This window comes from Lichenostomus cassidix, chromosome 4, assembly GCF_008360975.1.
Source record: "Lichenostomus cassidix isolate B80296 chromosome 4, HeHo_3.0, whole genome shotgun sequence".
NCBI lineage: Eukaryota > Metazoa > Chordata > Aves > Passeriformes > Meliphagidae > Lichenostomus > Lichenostomus cassidix.
Genome location: NC_139484.1, coordinates 50,982,150 through 50,999,684, shown reverse-complemented (window position 1 = coordinate 50,999,684; position 17,535 = coordinate 50,982,150). Strand labels below are relative to the sequence as shown.

The 17,535-nt window shown below is 36.0% G+C and overlaps 1 long non-coding RNA gene across 1 annotated transcript; it reads right to left on the bottom strand.

Moving 5' to 3' along the window:
- Positions 1 to 12,842: 12,842 nt before the first annotated feature.
- On the bottom strand, positions 12,843 to 17,146 carry LOC146438475 (uncharacterized). The gene is made up of 3 exons (XR_014852080.1): positions 17,009 to 17,146; positions 14,331 to 14,414; positions 12,843 to 12,908 (listed from the first exon to the last, which is right to left on the bottom strand). It is a non-coding gene; the product is annotated as an uncharacterized LOC146438475 (long non-coding RNA).
- Between the last annotated feature and the right edge of the window lie 389 nt (positions 17,147 to 17,535).

Sequence of the window (17,535 nt, the reverse complement as noted above, 5' to 3'; positions counted from 1 at the left end):
CTTGTGAATCAAAACAGTCAATCAAGCATAACAATCATCTCAATGAGAATTCGTGTTGAGAACTGCCAATTTACCATGTCTTCAACAATTAAGAGAGATGGCCCTAGGTAATTATTGAAGATTTTGAAACTTTGGCTTTACCAAAAATATCATAAAACTTGAACACTTTTGGCATAAGTTGCTTTGGCTTGTTTGACTTTTGTTTGTTTGTTCTTTGTGTTTTGTGTGTTGTTTGTTTGTTTAATTTTAAATAAAAATGGAACACAAATCTGAGTTGCATTCATATAATTTTTCTCCTTATTTTCTTTTATTTGTGAAAAGTGTGGTATAAACTAGCAATGTATCCTACTAAAAGAATTAATAGGATCATAGTCAGGATGCTGAGTGGAGTGACTATTTAGGAGAGGTCTCCTAAACATTTTTGAGATCACAGAAATGGAGTTCTGCATCTGGTTCTGGACCTTACAATACAAGAAAGACACAATCACAGAATCGATTTCCTGCAGCCTGTGGTTCAAGAATGTTGAGCCAGCTGTGCCCCTGCAGCCCATGAAGGACAAAGGGGATGCAGAGATCCACCTGCAGCCCATTGAGGAGACCCAGGCTGGAGAAGGCTGTGACCCCATTGGAGACCTATGGTGGAGCAGGGTCCTGGCAGGGACCTGAAGACCCATGGAGAAAGAAGCCAATGCTGGAGCAGGTCTGCTGCTCGGACTGGTGACTACATGGGGGACCCACACTGGAGCAGGCTGTGCCTGAAGGACTTTACCCCGTGGAAAAGTGACCCACACTGCAGAAGTTCATGGACAGCCATTGCCCGTGGGATGGGCTCACAGTGGAGAAGATGGTGGAGAACTGTCTCCCATGGGAGAGATCCCACGGTGCAGCAGGGGAAGGACTCCTCTCCCTGAGCAGAGGGAGAAATAACTTATGATGAACTGACCATAACCCCCATTCCCTGTTTTCCTGAGCCACTGGGGGAGAAAGTATTGCTCAGGAAGGAGAGAGAGTTGGAGAGAAGGTGTTTTTAAGATTTATTTTACTTCTCATTATCCTGGTCTGATTTTTTTAGTAATAAATTCAAGTAACATCCCCAATTCAAGTCTGATAACACACCATAGTTTTGGCTACTGCTGAACGGTTCCTGCACACCATCAAGACTTCCTCTGTCTCTCTCCCCACCCACTCCACCCCCACAAGGGAGATGACTGGATGTCAGCAAGAGACTGAAATAGGACACAGCCAGCACAGCTGACTTGACCTGACCAAAGGGACAGTCAATGCCATATTGCATCCTGCCAGGCAGTAAAAGTTGGTGGAATGAAGGAAGAAGGGGGGCATTTGTGTGTTTGTGATGGTGTTTTTCTTCCGAAGTAACATGTGCAAAAGGCTGGCTTTCCTTCAAATGGGTAAGCTTCTGTCTGCTGACGGGAAGTAGTAAATTAATTCCATATTTTGCCAGTGCTTGCAGCTCTTTTTTGTGTGTGATTGAACTGGCATTACCTTGATGCATGAGTCTGTTCTCATTGTTTCTATTTTTCTTCCCATTCCCAAGCTGGGGTGAGTGACTGAGTGAGTGTGTGAGCGCATGAGTGAAAGGCAGGCTGGCTGTTTAGATACTGCTCAGGGCCAACCCATCATACATATCTAAGTTATGTAGGCTATGAGATTTATCTGGGGAATAATGTGTGTGTAGTTACTATGCGTGTTCTTCATTGTCTCAACAACTTATTCAGGAAAACTAAAAGTTACAGAATCACCAGGATTAAGCAGAAAATACTGTAGAAATAAGCAAAGCATTATTGTTTAAATCTATTCTCCTATTTGTCTGATAGACTATTGATCCATGAACAATTCTGTGAAGAAATCTGCTTGCCCCAGAATAATCAATAGTCAAGTTATATTTCAGAGGAGCATGAGAAATCATTAAATGCTATTTTGTCTCTTCTGGAACAACAGTGAAACTAAGTCTTCAATTTTCAATAATGTTTTTCAGTAACTACACTGTGGATAGGACTGAGTACTTTTTAGTCTGGCGAGTTGTCTACTACTCTAGAAAATTGTTTTAAAGAATCTGTGCTTTGTGCTTCTCACAGCTGAGATTTAGTGCGCGCAAGTAAACTACTGTGTGCTAGTACTCTTACTATTGCTGTTACGATTTCAACTTCCATTTTAAAAATAAAACATCCTTTCATGTTTTGGATTTAAGTGGAAAATTACCAAACTTATGCAAGTCTACCAAAAAAAAAAAAATTACAGAACTTCTATCCTGCAAGTTCTTTGCTATTTAAGAACCCCAGATATATAATCCTCCCAATGGAAGAAAATCTGATGCATGCCAGAAAGGCTTGGTGCCTTTTCAAGATTTTCTGGGAAGGTTCACTTGTGAGAAATTCAACATGCTTTTGGATTTTTTCCATGTTACACATGAACAGTATCTTTTAAATTGGGGTTTAGTCATAATGCAAAAACCGGCCTATATAAGGAAAAATAAAGGAAAATTTTGAGATTAAATGGTGTAGTGATACCCAGGGATGGAGGGAAAGATTGTATTCTGATAAAAAATTAGAATTGAATGAATGAGTCAATTGTGCAGCAATTGAATTATGACCTTGATGCATATGGAGCATGTGGGAGCATGCCAAGAGGATCTGTACTTTTGTAGTATAGGTGAGAGTGAGAAAAATTGTTTTTGGGAAATGTTGATTAAACAAATTGTTTTTCAGAAGACAAAAAGAAAGTGCTAAATGAGAAGACTAAAAAAAAAGTATCTGCAGAAGTCTTGGTGCTCATCTTAAGATGTGAAAAGTCAGGCATCTAAACTCAGTTAACACTTAAGTTTCTCCTATAATCATGAAAGACAGACACTTTCAAAGAGTAATTAATCATAAATCTTTTAGATACCATCTACCCTGATATCAGTATGATTTTATATATCCCATTCTGTATATCGTCTTCCAAACTAAATAAAGTCCTGACTGGCCTTGTCTGACCTCATATCTGACTGTGTTTTGAGCAGGAGCTGAATTCAGGCGACATTCTGAAATTAATTTCATTATTTTGGACCAACCAGCCTAAATCCATGATCAAAATATTTTGCATTGGACACTTATTTGTACTACTCATGAAACACAGGCAAATTCTACACATCTCATGGTTGAAGACTGGAAAACATAATTTTGCCCCATATTTTTGAGTAAACCAAACTTTCTTCCAGCCTAAGTAATTACAATTGTCTCTGCAGCCCCATCAAGTTCACAGGCTTTCTATTGACCTGACAGCACAGGTTTCAGGACTTCTTTTAGCTTGTCTTTTCCTGAGCTGATTTTAATTAGTTTTAACTGTCAGCTAGCTGCAAAATATATTTTAGTTTAGTTTTACCTTGTAGGAAAAACAAGTAATTGTTCTGTCTGGATTGAACTGTCTGTGATCTCAGAACAAAATGTTCTGTAGAAGAGTGTAGGTGTGATCTTATAACAAAATGTGCTGTGGAAGGGTGCAGATACCAGACAAAGATCTCAAACTATAAACACAAATCACTGCCATCCGTCACTGGTCATTACTAGAAAGCTTAACCTTGAGCACCACACAAACCCACTGTAGAGATAAAAATAAAAAAGCCTGAGTAACTGGGAAACCAGTTACAAGAAGGAACATATTTTGACTTGTCTTAAACCCGTCCATTTCCAATCCATTTGATGAAGATAGAGAGAAACACTGCGGAGGTGAGCATAACCACAGAAAAAGGGCTGCTAGTGGTAATGTAATGTATAACAACTTTACTTATGTGGCTTTTCTATACTAATTTGGGCTATGACTATTAGTATTGTTGTAACTAAAAAACTGCTGTATTTAGATTAGATTTTAAGAGTTTAATTACGCACTAAATTCTTCACTCCATACACATAACATATTCTGTTTTGCATGTAACAAGATTTTGAGTGTAACATCAGCTGCCTGATTCTATATGAAAAAATTATTTTGACTTTCACTGGAAATCTTAATTTTCTCTTTCCTTGATCCTTCCAGAAAAACATTTCTTCAGCTTATCCTCAGACAACCCTGCAATTATATCTTGTTCATGCTGAAGAAAACCTGTTCTGATTTGTGCTTAGTAGATTCCACTTTCCCCCACTCCCACCCCACATGCATTTGTTTCTATCTTCACCAAACAAAATTTCAACATTCAGGCTAACAATTTAAATATTTTAGGACTTAGTTTTGGACCTGGGAGATGCAGGGCCACTTTTACTGATACACACCATCGTGCCTGTAGAACAGGCAGTCTTCCCACAAAAAAAGTGATATCATTTCCACCTGTCAGTTAGAAACAGCTGCAATTGCAGCTTGTTCTGAGAAATTAGCAGAAGCAGCATTTTATGTTAATACCTCATTTTGAGCCATTTAATTTGAAGCTTTAGGTGCCATTAATTCCTCTTCAGTCTTTTGTATCACAATTATTTTGTACTGTCTCTCATCCCTCTATTGTTGCCAACACTCAGTGCTCACTGAATGATGACAGACATGCCAGCACATTTATAACCTGAAAATAGAGCTAAATGCTATCAAAATGCATATACTTTTCCAAAGAAGCAGATGATAACAATATTCTAAAATGGATAACAGGGAGGAAAGCACAGTTTCTCCTGTTGTTCCTGAGGATGCTAAGCTTATGACAAGACTAAACTAACCTGGCTCCCTGCCTGTAGGATAGTGAAGAGGTTTTCACAGGAAGCTAGAAAAAAGCTAGATTACAAAAACTTTCATTTGGAAAAATGCATTAGTCCACATAGATTGTTGGTATTAATTAAGGCAAGGAAACTGAGTTTAGGAATTTGGGTTTGATTAATTGGTTGGGGTTTTATTCTTTTTTTTTTTTTCTGATACAAAAAGTTAAATTAAAAAACAATAGAAAACCTGAAACCAAGGTTCAGTAAACTTACATTTCAAGTTTGAGCCTCCACACACTCAGTCAATAGAAAGCACTGGACAGAAGAAAATTAGGTAAGTGAGATGCTCAGTCTGAAACTGAGCTTAAATGTTCTATGACTTTTTAAAATGAAGTTCAATGTATCAGACATAATGATAAATATTCCTATACTTCTGAGTAAGTATAAATATACTTAACCTACCGTGTTTGTAACTGTAGGAGGAACCACAGCTGTGTCTGTCAACCTCAATTAGCACACTGCTAAAGAAAAAGATTCTTTTCAGCAATCAAAAATGTTTTTGGAATAGAACAAATGAAACTTCAAAAGTTGACCATGGCAATGTGTAATAAAAAAAAAAAAGAAATTAGTTGAGAAAACAAAGTCATCAGCTGTCTTCTAGGCAGCAAATCAGGACAGGAATATTTCCATCTGCTGTGTCTGGAGGGTGAATCAGTTAATCATTTTGTAACTTGGACTTTGAGATTACTATAATACATTGAGAAAAAAATTGGCACAACCGTTCCTCCTTTTCTCTCAGGAATTTACTCTTTAATGGTTGAATTATGTGACCTATTATTTTGTGATGTTCTATTCTGCTTACAGAATTGTACATACATTATCTTCTGTGACCAAACCAAAACAGGTTAAGTATTTTTCACAGATTTTTTTCACTGAAAACTAAGAGGGGGAAAAGAAAAAAGCTAAGATAAACCTTTTACTTGCTAATTCTTCCTCCAGACTCTGATTATAATGACTATAACTTATACTCAGGGAAGCAGTAACCTAGGAAATACCTCACCATATCGCCTCTCTGGTCTCCTTACCACCAGCTCTTTTAAATGGCACTCATGGGGGTTTTTTATTGATCTTGAAATATTGCATCTGTCTTGAACTTGGAATAATGTATCTATTGATTTCTTACCAGTGACTAATAGAACAGAAAAATCATTTTACTGGTCTTTAGGTCAACAATAAACTAACAGGAGTCCTTGTTGACCCATTTCCAACAGCTTCTCAGTAATTGTTTAGCACCATATGTGTGGGGTAGGTTTGATTGTTTATAACATTTAGCTCTATTTTCAGAAATTAGAGAGAAGGCAATATCACTGTGTCATAAGTCCAGTAAGCAGAATAGAAGACCAGATGACCTAAACAAGGTACTCCTTGTGGACCTCAAGAGGAAAAAGAAATTGTATGATTTCTAGAAGAGAGATCAGGCTTTTCAGGAAGATTACAGTGTCGCTGTTGAACTGCTAGCAGAGTGAAGGAACCAGGCAGGATCACAGGTGGCACAAATCTGAATTTATTATTTAATTTTTAGAACTTTATAGACTTTCAGAGGTTGTCCGGATTGGGCCAATTCAAAACTTCCCCCTAGGCCAATTGGCCAGGCTTGAACTGCCTATCTTTCCAGAGACCATTTCAATAGCATCCAAACTTTATCTTTATTTATAAAAACACAGGAAGAAGAAGAGAAAATTCCCATGGGAAAGAGTCTCTGCTGCCACATTACAGAATCATAGTTTTTATATGCAGGGAGAAGACATGAAAGGCCAAAGCTCAACTAGAGTTAGCACTGGCCAACAGCAAGGGTTTCCAACAGCAAGGGCTTTTCTGAGTAGTTCCTGATAGCAAGAAGGTATCTAAAGATGTTGAAGGTGGTCATCTCACTAATGGGGATGAAGAAGTGGAGGCATTCAATGCAATTTTTGCCTCAGTCTTTAGAACACTGATAGACCTTGGGCTGCTCAGTCACCTGAGTGTGTGGACCACAAGTGTGACTTTTCATTTGTGGACACTGAAATTGCAAGGAAGCAGCTGTATCAACTGAATGACCTTAATGATCATAAGTCCACAAGCCCTGATGGGGTTCACCCCAGAGTACTGAGGGAGCTAGAGAATGTTAGAGCAGGACATATATCAACCACCTACCAAGGTCTTGAGAGTCTGTGCAGGTTCCTGCTGACTGGAAGCTAGTCAGTGTTATTTCAATCTACAAAAAGGCCACAGGGAACTAACAGGACTAACAGACCTGTTAGTCTAACCTCAGTTCCTGGGAAAATTATGGAGAAGATTGTGCTGAGTGCTACTGAAAGACATTTAAAGACCAATGGAACCACCAGGGCCAGTCCATATGGATTCACAAAGGGTAATCCTGATTAAATAACTTGATATCCTTCTATGACAAGACCACCTACCTAGAGGATGAAGGGAAGGCAGTGGATGTAATTCTTCTGGATTTTAGTAAGGCTTACAAAGCTGTGTTGTCTGTAACCAATGACTGTGTTGTTTTTCAGGTGTTTTTCAGCGCCGCCCCCCCCCCAAAAAAAAAAACCAAAATCTTCTCTGTAACTTTACGAGGCACTGAAGTGAGACCGGCAGTCCTATAGTTTCTGGGGTCCTCCTTCTTGCCTTTCTTGAAAATTGGGACAACATTCACCACCTTCCAGTCAACTGGGACCTCTCACACCCAAGACTGCTGAAAAACCATGGAGAGAAGCTTTGGCATTAGGTACTGCTTGTTCTCCTCCCTAGACTGTTATCATCTGCAATCTTAATAATCCTACCCTCTATTTCATCTTTTAGGTACTGAATGAAACAGCTTCTCCCCTGTGCACTTCTCCAAATGTAAACCCTTGCATAACCCCAGCTAAATAATTCTTTGATTAAGAACTACTTAAAACACTCTCCAAATATAGATTTTACATAGTTTTGTACATATTTTATGATATCTCAATTTATATTGTGTAAAATTTATTGGAGCTTGTGATCTAAAGATTTAACCTTTCAAAACTATAGTGGACCAAAGTTCAATGCATTGTTTAATCAATATTGCCAATTTAAGACATTAGGGTGCTTGAGTCTCTCCATGAATAATGAAAAAACTCTCACCAGTGACAGCTACTTTGTAAACACCTAATTTCTCTATTGGAATTAATAAGCAGAATGGTAAGTTAATAAAACTGGGACATGAAGAAGCTGTGAAAACTTTAAATGTAAATCCTTTCTGTATAGACAGAAATTTCTTAAAAAGGAATAATATATTCAATTTCCGTATATTAAACTGCTGTTTATTCTCATGAAAAGTGTTTTATTATTCTTGTTTTCATAGTTACATTTCTGAAGATCTGAAATCTCTAATTTTTAATGGAATTGCATTTCTAGCACAAGAACCTTAAACTCAGAAATGCTTTTTGTTTCTAGAGTAAGAGTAGGCAAATCATATGTTTCAATTAAAGCTGATCTTACAAAAGACAACTACTGAGCTGTAGAATTGATATAATGAAATTGATCAGGGCCTTTATTTCCCTCAGTGACCACTTAAGTAGTTCAAATGAAATGGAAATATTATATGTAATATGTCCATATACTACACTTTTATATTCTATTATGTCTTGCGAAAGACAGTTTGGAGGATCTTGATGAAGACAAGGAAATAACTTACCAATTAGCATCACTCCTTCATTCCCAATGCCTCTCCCTTCTCTCCCAAACTGAGCTGCATGGCAGGGAAGTGGGAATAAGGGTTCGTGGCCTGTCCATAAAATTTTCTTTCTGGCACGTCTTCCTTCTCACACTTCTGGCCTGTTTCAGCATGGGCAGTTGAGAAGACCAAGTGAAGACTCCAAAATGCACAGTGCAAAAAACTTTTCTTGGTATTAACTTCAGTGACTCCCACACAGAAATCAAGAGCACTGGCTTGTCCTGAAGATGGCTAAGACCTTTAAATAGTCCTTGGTGTAGAGGATGCACCAAGAGGCTAATTTTTCTTTCATTAGGATACATTAGCTTTATGTTACATACTGTGATCACCTTTGTCTTAGCACACAAAATTTGGCAATGGAAATAGATGAACTTTCTCAAAAGGTGTCAAACAGAACACAGAAGCTTTTTTTCAGTGGTGCAATTGTGTTGAAGCACATATTCAAATATCAGATTTAATTGTAACACTGTAATAGCAGACATATTAGAAAAGTTTTAAATTATTGATACCTACTTGTACTATAAAATAACTATTGTATTTAAATTCCTGGTTGGTGAATAAGCACTATTTAATAAGTAGCTCAATAATCTTCATTAATAGTTGTTGAAGTATTCTATAAATGCCACAAACAATAGCCTTCTTTATTAAAATTATTTGTGATTAATGAAATTTCAAAATCATATTTCTGTTTCCATATATTGCAGACAATGTAGTACATATTAATTAGAGGCTTCCTGTATGCCATCTTCTTCAGAACATTTTCATAAGTACATTTATTGTGAATCTCTGGCTGCCTTACAGTCTTCTATGCTATTTAAGATTCTTCTGAAACAGGATTCCTCCTTACTTCCTTTATGCAAATAGACATTATTCAAGTTTAGATGGTTCAATGTATAGTACATGGGATAAGTAACTGGTTTGTTATGGAGCTGGAGTTAAAAGTATTTTTGAAAAACATTTTGGCATTTGCTTATGATTATAAAATCTGAAGTCCCTTTTACTTGCTTCAGTCTCCAAGTTTCCCTCCGCTTGTATGGAACGTACAAGCTTTTTTCATCCCAGCAGAAGTAAAATATTCACCCTTAATTATCTTGAGGGAGAAAAAAAAGCCTTTCTTCTGAAGTTTTATGTTACCACATACCCCTTCAGATATGATCAGGCAGAAGCCTTTGACTTTTTTCCATATTTGCCAGCCTCAGGTCTCAAAGGATTGTAAGCTTTCAACTCCATTTAATTTCCTAATTACTATTTAGATAATTAAATTGCCCTTACTCTTCATGAGTGGCTCTGAGTAGGAATTACACGGCATTTTAGAAGTGCAGTCTGTACTTTCTTTTGAGAACCAGGGTGATTCTATTCTGCCTGTTCATGTTTTAACAAAGCAAAGTTCTATGTTGGAAATGTTACTGATATTGCATGAAGCCCAGGAATCTAAGCTCAGTGTCCTGTGTACAGTGAACTGATAAAACATCATAATGTTCTTGTAAGTACAAAGTGCATCTGAGGGAGACTGTGATCATAACTTGTACTAGCCGTTATATGAAATTAGGATATGTATTAGTTCACTTTTCTCTACTACTTAAATCCCCTGTTTGTTCAGAATATAGTGAACAAATATATACAATATACTGAATTTTATTTCAGTCTTATCTTGATAACTTCTCATTGTTAACATCATGAATAAGATTCAGGTCTGCAACTACAGAAACCTTATTAATTTCTAATAGCTTTACATTTAAATTATTGTCTTTTTTGAGAAACCGAAGGTGATAAACACCTTACAAGAAACTGCAAAAAATATTCCAATTACAAAGATCTGGGTAAAAAAAGAGCAATACTATGTGGTAAATAGAAAAATTAAGCATATGGAATAAAGATGGAGGGAACTAGAGTTATCAAAGAAGATATTCCTCCTCCGAGGGCTCTTAACAGAAAAACATTTACAGATCAGCTGCAGCTCCTACCACTCCAACTCATCTTTCCCATGCCATTGACTAAGACAATTGTTCCAAGGAAAGTATATCTGATACAATCACAAATCAGCTCCAGCATCACCTCAGTTTTGAGTCTGCCATACAGAAGTTAAACAAAACTGAAGTCATTTTAATTTAAGATAGAGGATGAAGGCTGTGGTGGTTCTACTTATTCACAAGCCAATCAGGCATCCATCTGTCTGGGGAGGCAACACTGGTCAGGAGGGCATGGAGGAGTGCTAAGGGCAGAAGCAGCTTTAGCCACTCGATTTTAATCCCTGGCTCCATGCCTGTCAATGGTCTCAATTAGTATAACCACATTCCTTGTGTGGTTTTAAAGAGTCCCACTCCTTAAGCAAAAATGCCTGCTACTGCATGGCTCCCTTACAAGTATTTATAGACCTCAAAGAATACAGAAATAATTTTACCTTGTTACATTAAGCAGACCATTGTAAGAAGAGGTGTATGTTTACATATACAAACATTCTATGCATTTTTTTCTCATGTTGTTTGAGGGTGATAGATACAAAAATATTTTCCTGGGATTTAATTGGCCTATGGTGTGAAGGGAAAAATATATGTTAAAAACTGTCTACAATATCTTATGTAGAAAAATAGATGATGTAAACAGTTTTCAGCTCAACCTAACAAATAGGTTCTGCATGAGAAGTTTGATTAATTATGTTTTCAAAGCATGTTCTGTAATAAAATAAAAAACTAGCTTGTGGTTTCCTTTTCCTTTCCTCCCAGAAGAATGATGTGATTGGGTTGCACCAGCTATTAAGCAGTTGAAAATAGCCTACAGTGCTGTATTGAATGTAAAGGGTTCCAGTAGCCAGGGCTGCAGGGCATTCTGTAAGGAAGGAGGACATGAGCCACCTTGTGCCATTCCTGCATGCCAGAGCATGGCCTCCCCTGAGGGACTGCAGCCCATGGGTGATCCACACTGGAGGAGAGGAGCAGAAGGATGTAAGGAGCAGCAGAGGAAAACAAGAAGCAAGGAGTAGCAGAAGGATATATCTCTCTGCTATGGCCTCAGCCTCCTGCACCATCTGTTGCCACCTCACCGAGGTGGGACTGAGTGTATGTGACAAAAGCAAGGGAAACTTAGACTAAGAAGAGGACAGCAGGGGTGTTTGATTATTTCTTTTGCTTTCCTTGTGGCAAGTTATTCACATGAAAATAAAAGTCAATAATGAAGGCAGTAAGAGCAACACAGGAAAAAAAATAAGGTCCATATTTCTGGGTGTAATATTTTATCCTCATTAGAATCAAAAGAAAAACTCTAATTTATTTTAGCAGGATTGAGTTTTCTGTTGTCAAAGTGAGTTTGTCACAAATGTATAAAAAATAGCATGTTACCTGGATTTAAAATTTTTCTACCTAAACCTTTTTCCCGTTCTTTGTTAATAGATGGTGAAAAGAGTGCAGAAGTTAGAAAGAGACTCGTCAAAGCAACAAAATTATACTAGCAAGTGCAGATTTTTATCAGAGATACAAATATTAAAAAATATAAATCTCCTTGACTAGAGAAATCATAATGAGTAACCAGCTAAATTTTGAAAATTTAAACTGAATGAAAAATCCAGTTTAAGACATAGTCAGCAAAAATTGCCTATTTTCAGTGTTACAATAAAAATTTCTTACACATAATTATAGTAAACAAATGTTACACCAATTCATTGACTTCCACATTTGGTGACAGAGTTAGGAGGTACAGATTTGTGATATTTAAAATGCCAAAAAATTTAGAAGCCCTTGAAATGTCACTTGAACTGTAAGTTGAAATATGTGAAGTGCACTGTTGAAATAGTTATGCGAAGTGTGAGGTTGAAATAATGTTAAGTGGCAGTGACTAAAAATGGTATTTGATTATCTATGATGGTTTTGCATAAAGGGAAGTCATTTTGTAGCAGATGGAAAAGTGTTAATTCAGAGGTTCAGTGTGGAACAGAATATCAGATCAACTTCATTGTCCAAAAATAAAATTGTTCAGTATAATCCACTAGGCATTGGCTTGAAAACAGTGAAAATTTGACACTGGGATCCCAGTGCTAGGTTACAATGAAAACTAATTCAATATCAACTAACCCATGCCAATTCAAAGGTGTTTAACAAAGTGTGCTGTGTTAAGAGGAAGTTTTGATGTTGAATCAGCTATTGTAAGTACACTGTCCTCCTACTAATACTACCTTGTATTTTCCATTTTCTGCAGGTGGTCTAAAACCGCTTTAACTTCCAGATGGTTTAATACAATAGCTATGTGACTACAACAGACTGAGATCAAATTCATATCAGTGTATGAATGGTTCAGTAATAAATTTAAATCTATGATTCTAAAACCATTTTTGAGGAGCTTCACCAAAATCTATGGTCAAGAGGAGATCATGATAGTTGTTAGTGATATCCTTTCTTTCATTGCCCATTTCCCACTTTTTATTCCTTAAACACTTACCTAAATGTCTTCTTATTCTTGATACTAGCAATCAACATTTAACTCCTTTGTTTTATGTAGAACACCTGTAGTTCAAAGAAAACCTTTATTTGCACAGACCTGCAAAACATGTTCCTGCAAAGTCTTGAGAATATATTTACTATATATTGTGTTATGTTACATTATATTTACTTTAGGTTGTATTATGTTATGTTATTATTAAATTTATTTTTTGTTTATTTTATTGTTTTAATAAATTATTTCACTTAACGTGTCAGTATGCCAATGTTGTACTTTGCTTATACAAAAAATTAAAAAAGAGTATCAATAACCAAGAACAAGCAGCATTAGTATAAAATAAAAAATAATTATAACACAATTTCTGCATGTATCTGTATGTTTATTTTAATTAGTCATGACTAGAGCTGATGTTCATGTTATAGTGAGACCATTGTGTTTCCTTTCATATGAAATGTATTATTTAATGAATGATAACACATTGTCCATTTTACGTACAGAGGAAAAATTGCTCTGATTTAAAAAAAAAGGTCCATTGATTATTTTCAGACATGTGAATGCAGGTATTCACGTGTGTTTATATGAATATATGTATATATGCATGCATTTTGTTTAGAGTATGGTACAAAAAAAAAACAAGATTGCAGGTTTGATTCCAGTACAAGCCATTCACAATCCTTGTAGGTCCCTTCCCCCAGAATGTTCACTCAGAATATTCTGTGATTCTGTGTGATTCTGTAATTTACCATGTTGTTTTTGCTGTTGCTAATATTACTTAAAATCCTTATTACCCTATCTGAAAAAGGGCGCATGAAAAGCTGGACTGGCATGGGATAATAGGACATTTACATTAAATACCAGAGTTAAATAAATGTTTTATTAAACATTTTGAAAATAATTCCTGTAAATGAAAAAGCCAACACACAGCATCACACTCTGTTTGAGGTGGCATTTTCAATAACTTATGGTAGCTGTCAAAAATATCACAAACAGAAATACAAGCTATCTGTACTAGTCATCTGTTTTCTGCCTAAAGTATAGGAAGCCAACATCAAACACAGAAAACTAATTGAATTTTGGATTGTTTTCAAGATGTTTCAGTAATGTTCTCAGATTACACTTGAAATCTATATCTTTCAGAAGTCATATTTTTATTGATTTTCACATGAGATCTAGTCCAAAGCATTTTGAAATCTATGGAACCTTCCTATTCGCTTCAGTGAATTTGAACCAGATCCATATCTGACAGCATTGTTTAAGATGATTAAAACTAATTTTAAAACAGTAAGTGTAATTTAAAAAACTCATATGAACTAAGAAATATTGCCATCTTTTCATAAAGCAGTGCAAAGCAACTAAAAAGTTCCCACATAATATAAACAGCAATATAGAATTATGGAAGCACAAGGGGATGCTTCATTTTTAATTCAGGAACAGTGTGTCATTGTAAATAACACAGTAAGTTCAAAGAGTGCCAGCTATATACATACCTAAATGCTGCTTTCCTTGTGGCCAGTTCAGATGTAGTTAGAGCAGTCATGATAAAGATAAGTGGTAGGAACAGTGTGGTTATCCTATGGAAAATAAGGTAATATGTGTCACTTTATATATATATTGTGATAAAGTTCAGATTTTTCTTTTTTTCATAAAGTTTAAGTGTGTTCTAGAAATTCAATCTTTCAATAAAACTTCAGTAAAATACACAGGTATTTCAATATGAACACATATTTTAATAGGTGGTTTCTCAGGTAAGAAAAATAACGAGATTAGTTAACTGATATACAGATCTTGTATTATAAAATTTGGGTGAAACCTGAATTCCTTGAGTCAGAGATTACTCTATTATTATTATTAATTATTATTTTATAGAATATACTACCATATAGCACAAACATATGAATAAAATTACCAAAACTAGTTCTATGGGGTGCTGTTACTGGTATGTGGAGATATTAAGATGAATCATAAAGTTTTAAGTATAAAGTTGTAAAATAACATGTTTAGATAATACTACATGTAGTTTTACAGGAGGGTTGTTACATTTCTGTTTTGTTTTATTTTATTTCAGCTTTAATGCATATTCAGTTATATACAGAGAGAAATATATACATATAAAACTGTATTTTATATATATATTTATGCATTACATGTATATGCAGGACAACTCTGCATGAAGAGTATATTGAATACTGTACCAAAAAGCACTGAACTGACTAATCATAATTTAAAAAATGTAGTCTTAAAAAATCCAAAACAAGAAAAATGAGAAAGGAAATAAAGGAATCTAGTAAGGTACCTGAGTTGGTAACTCACAAGAAACAAGAACACCATTGGAAGATATTGCTACAGAACAGATTATGTTACGTATTTTCTGGCCCAAAGCAAGATTTAGTAGCAAGTTTTACCACAAAGCATGAACTAGAGGAAATATGAAAGTCTGATTTAAGGATGAAAAATACTGCTACTCAACCAAAATTACTTTAAAAATAGTGACAACCTCTATGATCCGAATAGAAAGTTTCCATTTTTTAACAAACAATTTTAGAAAGTGTGACCAAAAGGTCATGATATTGCCTGATCCCATAAAATATCTAAGATCAATTTCATTTGTCTGCTTTCATTTCTTTAATGTTTAACTAGGAATCATCCTTTTGACATCACTATGTCCCTTCTATATTAGCAAATCTCTGTAATGATTCAGCATAACACTGAAGTGGATAACAAGTACATTTTCTATAGAGCACAGTTACTATTTTGGGCCCAGGAGTTCTGTGATTCTTTTAGAAAAGCCACATTACTATGCATATAAGGATTTCCTCTCATCGGGTCTCCTTTACTTTAACCTGGTTCTGCAGTCACAGCTCAGCAGCACTGGCATCATTTTCCTGTCTGAATCCTGTGAAACGTGGCCCAGGGGTTTCTCTTAATGAGATCCAAAAAATACCATAAACTAAAAGATCAATAAAATAATCCAACTATAAGGAAAAACTTGGTCTTTGCTCATGAAATTCTACAAGTACACATGACAAGTCCCAGACCTGTGAAGAAGGAGCTTCCATGGAGTGATAGAGGCTGGGACTTCACTAGCAGGGAAGAAACCCTGCTGGGGAAGACCTGGTGGTGCTGCCAGGCAGGAAGCTAGGCATCAGCAAGTAGCACAGAAGTGCAAGAGCCTCCTCAGTTGTACTAAGAAGTAGATGACTAAGAAGTCAAAGGGAGGTGATTATACCTTTCTCTTCAGCAATTGTGAGAGTCCAGTGTAAAATTTTGCATCCCTCAGTCAATCAAAGTCATTGGTTAATTGGAGCAAATTCAGGCAGAGTCAACAGTGTGGTCAGGAGCTGGAGAATCTTCCCTGTGAGGAGAGGCTGAAGGAGCTGGAATGGGTCAGACTGGAGAAGAGATGGTTCTAATCTCCTAGGTGGTGATGATGAGGTCATTAAGACAATGCAGCCATTCACAGTGCTCTGTGGTGGTAGGACAAGGCACAGTAGACATAAATTGAAATGAGAGAAACTTTATCTGCAAGTGGACAGTCAAGCAGAGAAACAGCCTGTGCAGAGATGTTGTGAAGTCTCCGCCTTTGGTGTTTTTAAAAACCAACTGGATCAAAATTTGAGTAATCTGGTCTGACTCAGATGTGATCCTGTCATGCACAAGAAGTTGAATTTTTAACATCCTGAACACCCTGGTAAACTGAACTATCCTATGATCCTGAGGGTGCTCATATTATCACATAGTGAAATAACATGAAAACCTGTGAGGCAAGGATTATAGATTCGTTTCATTATAAGAAAAAAACTTTACTTGAACTCTTAGAATAAAAAGAGTCTTGAAGACTGCATTCAAACTTAGATAATCAAAATTTTCCCTGAGGCATTGCGTAGCCTTGGGAAGACTCAAAACTTCTAGGATCTTTAAATTTTACAGCTGTGTAACTAAATTGTGATACAGCAAGAACCTTGTTATTCTCCTTAACAGCTAATGTTGAATACTTGTGATGCAGAATATATACCAGAACCAGACTGAAACTGCATTTCCACACCCAGTGTTGAGAATAATTAAGTTTACAAAGAAAAAATTAATTACAAAATATCAGTTTACAAAGAGAAAAATGTATGACATAAATGTTGGCTGAAAAAAAACCCACTAAATCATGAAACAGTACCTTTTTTTAAATAGTAAGATGCAGACAAAACTACTGTAAGGTCTTCAGCAAAAGTTCAGGTTGAGTAGATGTGTTTGGAGGAAGAAGTCACTGATGTCTTACTCTATTGTGTGCCTCACACAGACAAAATACAAATAGACTGAAATAGGAAATAAAATATTAGTAAGTAAATAGGCAAACAGCAGGCCTATTTGTGTAAAAAGGAGATAAAATGTCTAAGATTTTCAATTTCTTTCTCTGAAAGCAGAATGGTTTCACTTGAAGTGCTGTGTATCATGATCAAGAGGAATACGTGTAACTTTATTCCTTTTACTTAAATGATCAGATAAACAACTTTTAAAAGAGATTTCTCTTTTTCCAAAGGGTGAATAGAACACGCAAAAAAAGCAATGCATTCCTTCTGCTTTACAGGAAGTAAAGAATACCAAGGTCAGTTTAATACATGTAATTATTGCACATATTATCAGATAAGGGCCCTAATTAAGGAAAAAAAATACATAAACTTGTAATGTTTGTTAAGAATTAAG